Below are 12426 nucleotides of genomic sequence, written 5' to 3'. Positions count from 1 at the left end.
GAAACACCGTCCCCAGTTATTCATTGTTTATCTTCCATGATGACTTCCTAAAACTATTTTTCTATCTTATTACTGGGATCTCCCAGCCACACCTCCCCTACCCCACCCTGGACTGGGCTTTGTAGTTATTCTGCCTTGTTTATGGTGAGATTTCCAAAAATAAATTTGGGTAGTCTGCTGTTTGTCCCAGCTCCACCAAAATGTTAATATGATACCTCCTTCCCCCAAGCCACAGATCAAAATTCCCTCAAATAGGCTTCCACACATCTACCCAGATATATACTCAGCCTTCTTGCAACACTAGCGTAATTGATTCCATTTGGGGATGTACATTTAATTGGTGCTGGTTTCCTGACAATCTTGTCTTTCTAGACCTGATCTTCAATTACTCCTGGCATGGTTGTTAGTAATATATTCTGCTCAATGATGCATATTAATCTCTAGTTGGGGATGGTCCTTTCACTTATCATTGGTTATTGCTTTTTTTTTTTGAGGCACCCTCCTAAAAATGTTGGAACAGCTTTCCTTTCTCCTTCCTTATTTGAGAGTTTCAGTTTGCTTTCTGGGAACCAGGTCCTAATTCCCACTCACTGTTTTATGGAAGGGAACTAAGAACTTTCAAGCAAATAGAAGCTGGGAAACTTGCCTTAGCATTCCAAAGACCTGGGATGGAAATGATGAACAACCTTTGTCAGGATCATCAATATGCTGCAGTCAGCATTTAGGGTGTGACAGAATCAGGGATGAGACCTTAATATCATAGAAAAATAAAAATACTTGAGTTAGTTCAGTTATTAATGTTCCATTCAATTACCTATCAGAGTGACTAGCATAATATTGAGGGTGTTGCACAGTGATGTCCCAACTGAATTGTTCATTCCTTGTAATAAAATGCTTACTTTGTTTCTTTGCTATCCGTGGTGCCACTACAGCATTTTCCACACAATGGGTGCTCCATAAATATGGACTGGTGGAATTTGGAATTTCAAGTGTCATAACCTAGGGGTTATTGTCTCCTTATAATTGTGACTGTGAACTACAAATGAAGCTAAAATCGGATCTCTACCTTGAATCAATTCCATTCAGCTCCTGGTCTAAGTTGCACAGCCTAAACCCTTAACGTAGAAATTATCCTTTTTTTTATAGCTCCAAGTCTATTATTTAAGGCCAATAAACAGTGGTTAATAATGGAGAAGTCTCAAATTTCAGATATGTTTTCAGAGACTGAACCTAATAATATTATTAAGTGGAAGCAAAGAAATATTATTTGTTTTGGTGGTAGTCATTAAATATCTAAGAGAGCACACATATCAATAATGGTTTTGTAATTTGACTCTTGCTTCCTTAAATATAGGAAAAGGGCTTCCCTGGTGGCGCAGTGGTTGAGAATCTGCCTGCCAATGCAGGGGACACGGGTTCGAGCCCTGGTCTGGGAAGATCCCACATGCCACGGAGCAACTGGGCCCGTGAGCCACAACTACTGAGCCTGCGCATCTGGAGCCTGTGCTCCGCAACAAGAGAGGCCGCGATGGTGAGAGGCCCGCGCACCGCGATGAAGAGTGGTCCCCACTTGCCACAATTAGAGAAAGCCCTCGCAGAGAAACGAAGACCCAACACAGTCATAAATAAATAAATAAATAAATAAAAAAGAACATGAATTTCAAAAAAATATATATATATATAGGAAAAGGCACTGAAAATAGTACAATAATTTTTTTTAATGGTTAGAGTCTCCCTTTTAAATAAAGCAGATATTTGTAGCATTCTAAATCAGATTTCAGATATTTGGGCAGTGCTTCTTCTTAAGAACGTTAATAAAATACAGCTCACCATAATGAGATTGTGTTACTGTTAAACACTGCTATATCTATAATCAGTGTCATTAAAAGGTGAGTGAAATGAACCTTAGAAAATAAACTGAGTAAACCAGGCAAAATTTTCTCTTCTGAAAGAGTAACAGTATATAACTTAATCAATACCTAAATTTCAGGTTTTTTTTAGCTCCATAAACAGTTATTTAGCTTGTTGCCAAACACTGAACTTGGATTGTAGGTTTACAAAATGACTAAAACTTTCATCCCTGCCTAGGAGGAATTTATAAGAGAGAGGAGTGGTTTCAAGTGGGGTTGCTACACCAGAGGGGTCTGTAGAACAGGACTTTGATCACAGGAGAAACACTAAAACATTTGTTTCTGTTTCTATTTATAAAATTTTAATTTTTTTAATAATAAAAAATTAATCAGTAAAATATAAATTCTAAAGATGTCCAATCAAAGAAATTAAGACTTATCATCCAGATGGCCCCTGGTGCCTTGACTCTCTCACATTTAGTATGAGGAATTTTGAGGAAAGTAGTCAGAACATATAAAAATAAATATCTCTACCTTTGTCTAACATATAAAATACTAAGACACACAACCAGACTACAATATGAAATACACAAGAACTACTTTTTTTTCTTTAATAAACCACCAAAGGAAAGATGTAGCAGAGATGACGCATTCTCAGCAGAAAATTATTTCCTTAGTAAAAACAATGTTTTGTGGAAATAACTGTGAATTGTAACCACTGATTAAGCATCTGCTTTTCACCGGAATTTTTCAAAGGGATTCCAGGGAAATGTTGAGGAGAGAACATCATTTCCTGATTTCTTCATAGGTAAGCTATTTAGACAAAAGGGTGCATAAATCCAGAAATGCTTAGATTACATAAACTCTTAAAGAATATACTCTGTATAAAAACAAGGGGAAGGGGAGGGTGGGAATGAACTGGGAGATTAGGATTGACATATATACACTACCATGCTTAAAATAGATAGCTAGCGGGAACATGCTATAAAGCACAGGAGGCTCAGCTCGGTGTTCTGTGATGACCTAGATGGGTTGGGATGGGGTGGTGGGGGGGGAGGGAGGTCCAAGAGGGAGGGGATATAGTTATACATAGAGCTGATTCACTTCATTGTACAGCAGAAACTGACACAACATTGTAAAGCAATCTTACTCCAATAAAAACAAACAAACAAAACAAACAAAAAAGAAGTATTTTAAAGAGTCTACTATGTCTTAGATGCCTTGGTTTTGTGGGGGTTTTTTTGGAATATAATTCCTTTACAATGTTGTGTTAGTTTCTGCTGTACAATGAAGTGAATCAGCTGTGTGTATAACTATATCGCCTCCCTCTTGGACCTCCCTCCCACCCCCTGCATCCCACCCATCTGGGTCGTCACAGAGCACTGAGCTGAGCTCCCTGTGCTATACAGCACGTTCCCACTAGCTATCTCTTTTACACATGGTAATGTATTTATGTCAAACCTAATCTCCCAATTCAACCCACCCTCCCCTTCCCCCACTGTGTCCACATGTCCATTCTCTACATCTACATCTCTATTCCTGCCCTACAAATAGGTTCATCTGTACCATTTTTCTGGATTCCACATATATGCATTAATATATGATAGTTGTTTTTCTCTTTCTGGCTATTGAGATAGGGAGTAGTCATAAAAATCTTCTGTATAAATATGTTACAACTGGAAACACAAAATACTTTAAAGCAACTTGTAAGTGTTGGACTTAAAGCTAATCTACACACTTCCTTTTTTATTGAAGTATAGTTGATTTACAATATTACATTACTTTCAAGTGTACAACATAGTGATTCAATATTTGGATAGATTATACTTAAAGTTATAAAATATTGGCTATATTCCCTGTGTTATACAATATATCTTTGTAGCTAATTTATTTTCTACATAGTAGTTTGTATCTCTTTATCCCCTACCCTATCTTGGCCTGCCCCCGTTCCCTCTCCCCACTGGTAACCACTAGTTTGTTCTTTACATCTGTGAGTCAGTTTCTGTTTTATTATATTCATTCCTTTGTTTCATTTTTTAGATTCCACATATAAGTGATAACATCCTGTATCTGTCTTTCTCTGTCTGACTTTATTTCTCTAGGCATAATATGCTTCAGGTCCATCCAGGTTGTTGCAAATGGCAAAATTGCATTCTTTTTTATGGCTGAGCAATATTCCATTATATATATAAAATATATATATAATATTCCATTTTATATATATAATATACACGTAAATATATGTATATATATGTATGCCACATCTTCTTTATCCATTTGACTATCGATGACACTTAAGTTGCTTCTATATCTTGGCTATTGTAAATTAATGCTGCTATGAACATGGGCTGCATGCATCTTTTTGAATGTGTTTTCGTTTTCTTCAGGTATATGCCCAGGAGTGGAGTTGTTGGATCATGTGGTAGGTCTATTTTTAATTTCTTGAGGAATCTCCATACTGTTTTCTGTACTGGCTGCACCAATTACATTCCCACCAACAGTGTACTAGGGTTCCCTTTTCTCCATATCCTCACCAACATTTATTTTTTGTGGTCTTTTTGATGATAGCCATTCTGACAGGTGTGAGGTGATATCTCATTGTGGTTTTTATTTGCATTTCTCTGACGATTAGAGATGTTGAGCATCTTTCCATGTATCTGTTGGCCATCTGTATGTCTTCTTTGGAAAAATGTTTGTTCAGATCCTCTGCCCATTTTTTAATTCTTCTACATAAAAGAGTATTCCAAATTTGTTGATGATAAATGGATATCAGTAGTATGACAACTAATGGATTTTTAAAAAATCATGTATTTATTCTAAACAAAATTGATATTCAAACAAATATTTGTTATGGAAAAATCATTCTGAAAAAGAATGTTAAGAAGTTTTTCCAGGTTAAATGATTTTGTTTCCGAAAGTGTTTTGCGTGTGTTTACTCTGAAACATTAATCTCTGAACATTTAAAAAATATTGGACACATTTTCTTCACTTGTTAAGAATCTTACAAATAGAGTTCTTGTGGGGTTTGAATACATTTATAAAAAATGCAAATGTAATATTTTTGATCAGTTTGCAAGAAAAACTGACCACATGAAGGAAGATGAAAAGTTACTAGTCAAATTTAAACAAAAACATTTGCATAATCTATGAATGAGGTTGAAAAACCCTTTTTTAAATTTAATAAGCCCACTCTCTGATGGCCTTCTACCATTTGGACGTATGTGTCTTTTTAAGATTTCACTTTCAAATAGTTTCACTTTCCCTGATAGTCTTACAAATATATGTTACAGTTTGTTCAGTTATATAGGGATCCTGTAAGTTGGTAGTTAGATGTAGAGGTTGGATAGGATTCAGGTTTGGTTTTAAGCAAGAATGCTTCATAAACAATGTTGTGTGATTCAATCAGGAGTCATATGGCGTTTAGTTCTTTATTTTTATTACTGTCAATAGCCATTGCTTAAATCCACTAGCTCATCCCAGGGGATGTAAAATGGCGATATTGTAATTCGGTCATTCTATAAAGAGAAATATTCCCATCAACTATTTAGTTACTCTGAGGTATAGTTTGTCTAGAATAGGCAGGATAAATGCCTGATTCTTTCCTTTCATTTACCACTTTTCAACATAACGATTTCTCTCCCTAGTATTGCCTGCAATATCATATACATAGTGTATATGTATAATGTATAATATATATATCAGACACATAATATTAGACATGATATACAAAGGCATGGGGAAGGAAAGGATCAGATCAACAGAATATACTGAAAGTTCAATAAAACTGGAATACAGAGTGTAAAAGAGGGAGAGAAAATAGAGAGATTATTTCACCAAATATTTATTCTGATGTACCATGTTTTACAATACAAGGTTGAATTTTGTGCTAAATTTAAAGCGTACAACAATTAATAAAGAGAGTCTTTCTCTTGGGGAACTCATGATCTAGTAAGAAAGAAAGGCAATCACTAACAAGTAACTATAATACCTTGTATTAGGTGCTCCTATAAATTTTAAAATTCTATGGACTCACAGGCATGGAGACGAGGCAACTATGGATCAAGGAAGATATAATAAAGTAATGTTTGAGCAAAATCTTAAAGGATGTTTTGGAGATATTCAGTAGCCCTGGACACAGGGTGGAAAACAGAAGGCGTTCCTGACAGTGGGACCCAAATGCACAAAGATGCAGGACTTGGGTGGGGGAGAATTTTGTGTTTGAGGAATGTGATTTACAACAGTCTGGCTGCAGTATATTGCTGGTCCAGCTCCCAGCACTTTAGCATCCCAGGGCCGATGAAGAAGGTTGCCCTAGGGACAATGGGGTCACTGACATGCAGTATGACTGGAGATGTGGTCTCCATGACCTTGACTCTACATAAGACTCTAGGACCTCCACACTATGCTGGGGTAGGGGAGCCCCCAAAGTGAGTGAAGTGATTTCCTTGCTGATTTGATGGGGATTTGAAGATAAAATTAAGCTGATTAAAACATATAATATATTATATAATTATATTACCACAATATAAAGTATTGTGATATTTCTTGCTTGTCTGGGCTTGTGAAATTGAGACTTATAATAGATACTTAAATTATCACATTGATTCTGACAATGATACTGCAAAGGAAAAAAAAGCAAGTAAAGATTATTATTATCCACGTTTAATAGCTGAGGAAACAATTTCAGAGAAGAGAATTTTCCATGGTAAATATCACTGCTAGGTTGTTGGCCTAGATCTTCTGAAATATATTCACCTGAGATGTTTATCTACAGATTCCTGTCCTCTGTTGAAGATTCTTTCTTGAGACGTTAACTATATATATGACAATGTTTTATTGAATATGCACCATTTCCAAAACACTAGATCTATTTCCTGATAAGCAGAGTATTATTATACCCTTTGTTTCTCATCCATGGTAGGCAGAATTCTTTGCTGGCCTCTAAGATTCTTTACCCTATGTTTTACTTGCCCAGTATAATCCCCAGGACTGTGAATGTGATGGATTTCACTCCTGTCTCTGACCTCTAGACCCAGATTTACAGGGCTCATGTGGTTAGGTCAAGCGCATACAGACAATCTGTCCTGAGAGTGGCCAGGAGCCAAGTATGGCCACCAGCTCACATCTCCAGTAAGAAAAAGAGACTTCAGTTCTACAACCTCAAGAACATCATTCTGCCAACAGTGAGCTTAGATGTATCCTGAGCTCCAGGTGAGGGTACAGCTTGCTGAAGCCTTGATTTTGACCTTGTGAGACACTGAGCAGAAAGCTCAGAACAATAATACAAAAGGACATGACAGTTTGAAGTAAATATTTTGATAAAATGTTTCTTGGAGAAAACAAATAAGGTTTTCATGTTGCAAAACAATGAAACATACTGAAATGTTTTAAGCCAAATACATGTTTCCCACTGAAATAGTAATACGGAAAACGAGCTTGGGTTTGCATTTAATCACTTTTAAAAACATGAAAGACTGAGTTATATGGTTTATAGGACTAAAAATGTTCTGAGTCTATATAATCAGGAAGGAATGAGGTTGGAGCAGTAGAAAGGTAGCAGGGAAATGGAGATGGGGCAGTGAGAGGAATGTTGATAGAGAAGAGGTGAAGAATAGTACAGAATAGAGAAGTAGGCCATTGACTTGGTTCTGTGTGAATGTATAGGATGCATTTAATTTGGGGGCCACCCTAAAGAAATCTGATGATTCCCTTAATCTGAAATAGTCCAGGTTTATAGTGGTAGAAGCATCTTCTCACGAGGAAGGGCAATATGACTTAGCTGCTCTAATTCATATCACTCCGGGTTTACCTTCCCCTTGGAGAACTTCCCAGTCCCCATGGCCACCCCCAAAATTGTCTCAGGGATAATCATTTTTAATTATTCTACTCTATCACAGAGTGGGCACAAATCCTTCTCTCAGTTATCCATGGTATATTTGATGCTAGCCTGGCACATTTAACAAAACATTATAAAGGGAAGCATAAAGGTAACAGAAATAAAATACAATCCACTACTGGTATTTAGATGACCGCTTTGAGAGACCACCAGCTCCATCTGTCCTCATAGAGGCTCCTCTGTGACTGATCTCATTCAATTGGCCTTTATCTTAGTGAAGGCACCTCTCTGTTTCTCAATAATTAACAATGCACCTGATACACACAGACTTCTCTTGATTTGGGTTCTGACAGAAGTAGAGCATGAGAAAAGGAGTTAAGGGCAAGTTGTTCATTTGAGAGGTGATTCCAGGAACACTGGTAAAGGATTGGAGATAAGACATGTAAGAAAATAAGACAACAAATAGTGTGCTACCAAGCTAGTTGCCAATGTGAGCAACTGGAGCTCATTTCTACTGGGGAATCTGGGATACAGTGTAGAATACATCCCAGAGTTACCTCAACCAAGGGGAAAAGAAGCTGAGGTGTTCATCTACAGAGGTCTGTCATCTGTTGAAAACTGTTTATGGAGACATTAACCATCCAGCACTTCTAGGTCACCCTGTGTGGGAGCTGAGCATGCTTTCCTGGTCAGAAGAAACAAAACCAAAGCCAAAACCAAAACAAATGAACAAACAAAAACCCAAGAGCAACCCCCCCACCAAAAAAAAAACCCCCAAAATCCCATAACTCTTGATAGAGAATCACAGATGGCAAGTTTTCCCAGTAAACAGCGTTTCCTATGGAGAGAAAGTGCCTCGGGGCACCAATAGTGTCTGCTGTGAGACTTCTCAGTCTTGAGGCCCAGAGACTGTCAGTTAACGCACTTTTACTGATCCCTGTCTACACACCAGGCACCCTTTCCAAGTGGCTCATTCCTACTCTTAACCTCACAAAAGCAATAATATCGGAACCTGATAGTCCAGAAGAGACTACAGCGGAGGCTTTGTGGGTTTTTTTGGTACAATAATGGAAAATCCCACGCCTCCTTTTCCCTGTTCCACTGCCCCCAGAAATGCTGTCATCCGCACTCTGGCTGTCCCCTCCTGGGGTGGGGCTCAGATCAGCGTTGTTGCTCTCTGAGTACTAGACTCATAGTGTTTATTACTAGTTTGGACATAGGCAGCTCAAATATAAGCAAATGTTTTTGTTATGCTAGGATCCAGTTCTTGTTTCTGGCTGTTCCTTTTACTCTAAACAAAAAAGCTTTAATTTTGAAAAAAATATAACCCACATGATTCTCATTAGTATATAAATAATCTGATGTTCTTTGATGTTTGGGGAAAAAATGTGTCTTTATAATTTTTTGTTGAAAGCAGAAAGGCATTTTTCTTAAAATATAACCTCTCAGGAAAAAAAAAATGACTTATAGATCATTTTGAGTTCCTACAGTTTTCATTCATGTGTCATGGGTCTATCCATCCCTCCACCCACTCACCCAATCAACCCAATTTACTTACCATCTAAGCTGTCTTCATATTATACTGGCTCCTGGAAACACAAAGCAAAATAAGACACAGAATAAGAACTCAAGTTACAGTCTGGAACAGAAAAAGTGCAAATCATCTGACACTTAATTGAGATTCAAGAATGTTCTAGACACAATGTCAGGTTCTAGTAATAAAAAAAAAAAAAATTAAATTTGATCCCTGACCCAAAATGCTCATTATCTGGACAGAGAACAAGTATATTCATAGTGGACTGGAACACAAGACAAACTGAAAACTCTCTCATCTAAGTAGAAGTAAAATGCCATGGGAGCACAGAAGAAGGGTGAGTGATTGAGTTTAGGGGAATTTGGGTGACCTTCAAAGAGGAGACAGTTTTCCTGGATATGAACATTCACAGGCGCAAATGCTGTAAGGCTGAAGTGGGCACTAGGTGCTGTAAGTGACCTAGGTATGACGGAGTGAGCTTTTAGGTGAGGCTATTTATTTCATTATCTTCACACACATGAAAATCACCGGGAAAAGTAGATTAGTCTGTTCACACTCATGATTTCCAGCCTCAATTAAACCTTTAGAAGCACTTGGTAAAGTTGTGACTCCTTTGGGCGTTTAGTTCTCCCATTACCTTAAGTGGTTATTCCAAACCTATTTTCAAACACTATTTAATTGAACTGCCCACACTCTCATAAAGTTTCCTTCCCTTCCACTTCCTCTATGAAACAGAGGCCATTAGGTGGCTGTCCGTCCTACAGCATTTCATTCTCTCCTAATCTCTTCTCCTAGAGGAAGAGACGTTTCTCCTCCTGTTCAAACTCCCGATATCCCATGCTCTCAACCTCAAAACACTTGTTCCTCAAGCAGCTTTCTGTTCCTTCTTTCAACCTCAGTTCGTCTAAAGGCTCATTTTCCTTAGGCTTCATGTACCTTCACACACCTGTCATCCTAAAAACCATTCCTGTCCCTCTAGTTCCCTCTCTATCTCCTTCCATTCTCAGCATTCTTTTTGAAAGTCTAATCTAAACCAAGCCTCCTCAAACTTTAATGTCCACGAGTCACTTGAGGATCATATTAAAATGAAGATTCTAAGTAGTGGGATGGGGTCTGAGATTCTGCATTTCTAATGGGCCCGTCACTTATAACGCTATCCTAGAAGTCATTCTAAATAGGAAGGGTCTGAACTCTTAATTTTCCTCTTGTCCTTACCTCCCATTTATTCATAACCCTCTTGCTATCTGGTGTCTACCCCTACACCCCTAATTCTGGCCTTACAAAAATCACCAATGGCCCCTTGAATGCCAAATTCAATGGACTCTTTTCAATCACAATGCCTCTATCCTCTATGGTGAGTTAGGCACCCCTGATTCTTGATGCAATCTACTCCCCGACTTCCATAACTCCATTCCCTCCTGATGATTTTTCTCTTGTCTAGCTGTAATTTATCATCTCCTTTTTGAATTCTCTGTTTACCTGCTCCTTAAAATTTTTATGTTCCATCAAGTGTCTCACTGAAATCTATTTCACTATATACTCTCGTGAAATAATCTCATCTAGTAATTTTAATTTCTGCCTAGATAATATAGAGCCCAATATCTTCCACTTTAGTCCTGCTTGAGCTCAGACTCATATATCCCATTGTCAAGCTTGAATCACTAGACTCTCTACCTCAACATGTAAAATTGAACTCATTAGCCACTCCCCCAAACCCATGTTCCCTATTTTGGACGTTTGCACCATCTTCTATCTAATTAACCAAGACAAAAATCTGGAATGACCTTGACCCTGTCCACTTTCCATCTAATCATTAAATTATTTGGATTTTTTTCCTTAAAACCACTCAAAATTCAGCTTATCCAGTTCATTCATATTGTACTGCTGTATAGATCATGTCCTCATTCTAACAGACTTGTACCACAGTGTCCTCACTAGCCCAAACTTTTCCAGTTTTACCTCTTTCCAATGCATCTACTAATTGCAGAAAGTATAGTCTTTCTAAAGTGTGCAAAACCCTTCATTGTCTCCCTTTAACAACAAAATAATGCTAAGCTTAGGAATATGATCTATATTCTCTTTTTATCTAGACCTATCTCCAGCCTCATCTTGCGCTGCCCCTCTCTCAAATAAACTTCACAGTCCATTCATACTAAATAACTTGGGGTTCCTTATAACTCCATGCTTTCTGACATCTTTATGCCTTTGCAGTTCCTCTATTTCTCTGCAAACTCCCAATAAACCTTCAAAACAAAGCTCAGAGGCCATCTTCTATAAAATGTATTGTGTAAATTGAGGGAGGCCTACATGTTTCTTTAAATTTTAAAAACATGTACATATAAAATTTACTACTGAGTAGTAGTTCATTTCTTTTCCTTACACATTATTATTATACACAACATAACCTTCAGCACATAATCACTCTTATCTCAGTATTCTTGTTGCAGCTTAAACAAACTTATACTAATTTTATTAATTTCAATTTTGTTGTACTGCTCATTAATGTAACTTGCTTATTTTTCTCACTGATTTTAAGTTTCCTTATGCCTTAGTCACCTATATTGCTATTATCTTCTTAATGCTTCCTCTGGATGCTGAGTAGTTTCTCACTATGTTTGTAAAAAATAATTCACCCGTGTTTTATAGTTTTCTGCATACAGGTCTTTTGTCTCCTCAGGTAGATTTATTTCTAGGTATTTTATTCTTTTTGTTGCAATGGTAAATGGGAGTGTTTCCTTAATTTCTCTTTCAGATTTTCCATCATTAGTGTATAGGAATGCAAGAGATTTCTGTGCATTAATTTTGTAACCTGCTACTTTACCAAATTCATTGATTAGCTCTAGTAGTTTTCTGGTGGCATCTTTAGGATTCTCTATGTATAGTATCATATCATCTGTAAACAGTAACAGATTTACTTCTTCTTTACGATTTGGATTCCTTTTATTTCTTTTTCTTCTCTGATTGCTGTGGCTAAAACTTCCAAAACTATGTTGAATAATAGTGGTGAGAGTGGGCAACCTTGTCTTGTTCCTGATCTTAGTGGAAATGGTTTCAGTGTTTCACCATTGAGAACGATGTTGGCTGTTATTTTGTCATATATGGCCTTTATTATGTTGAAGTAAGTTCCCTCTATGCCTACTTTCTGGAGCATTTTTATCATAAATGGGTGTTGAATTTTGTTGAAAGCTTTTTGAAAGCTTTTTCTA

The sequence above is a fragment of the Balaenoptera musculus genome, chromosome 17 (genome assembly GCF_009873245.2).
Source record: "Balaenoptera musculus isolate JJ_BM4_2016_0621 chromosome 17, mBalMus1.pri.v3, whole genome shotgun sequence".
Lineage (NCBI taxonomy): Eukaryota > Metazoa > Chordata > Mammalia > Artiodactyla > Balaenopteridae > Balaenoptera > Balaenoptera musculus.
Note: the sequence above shows the minus strand (reverse complement) of the source record.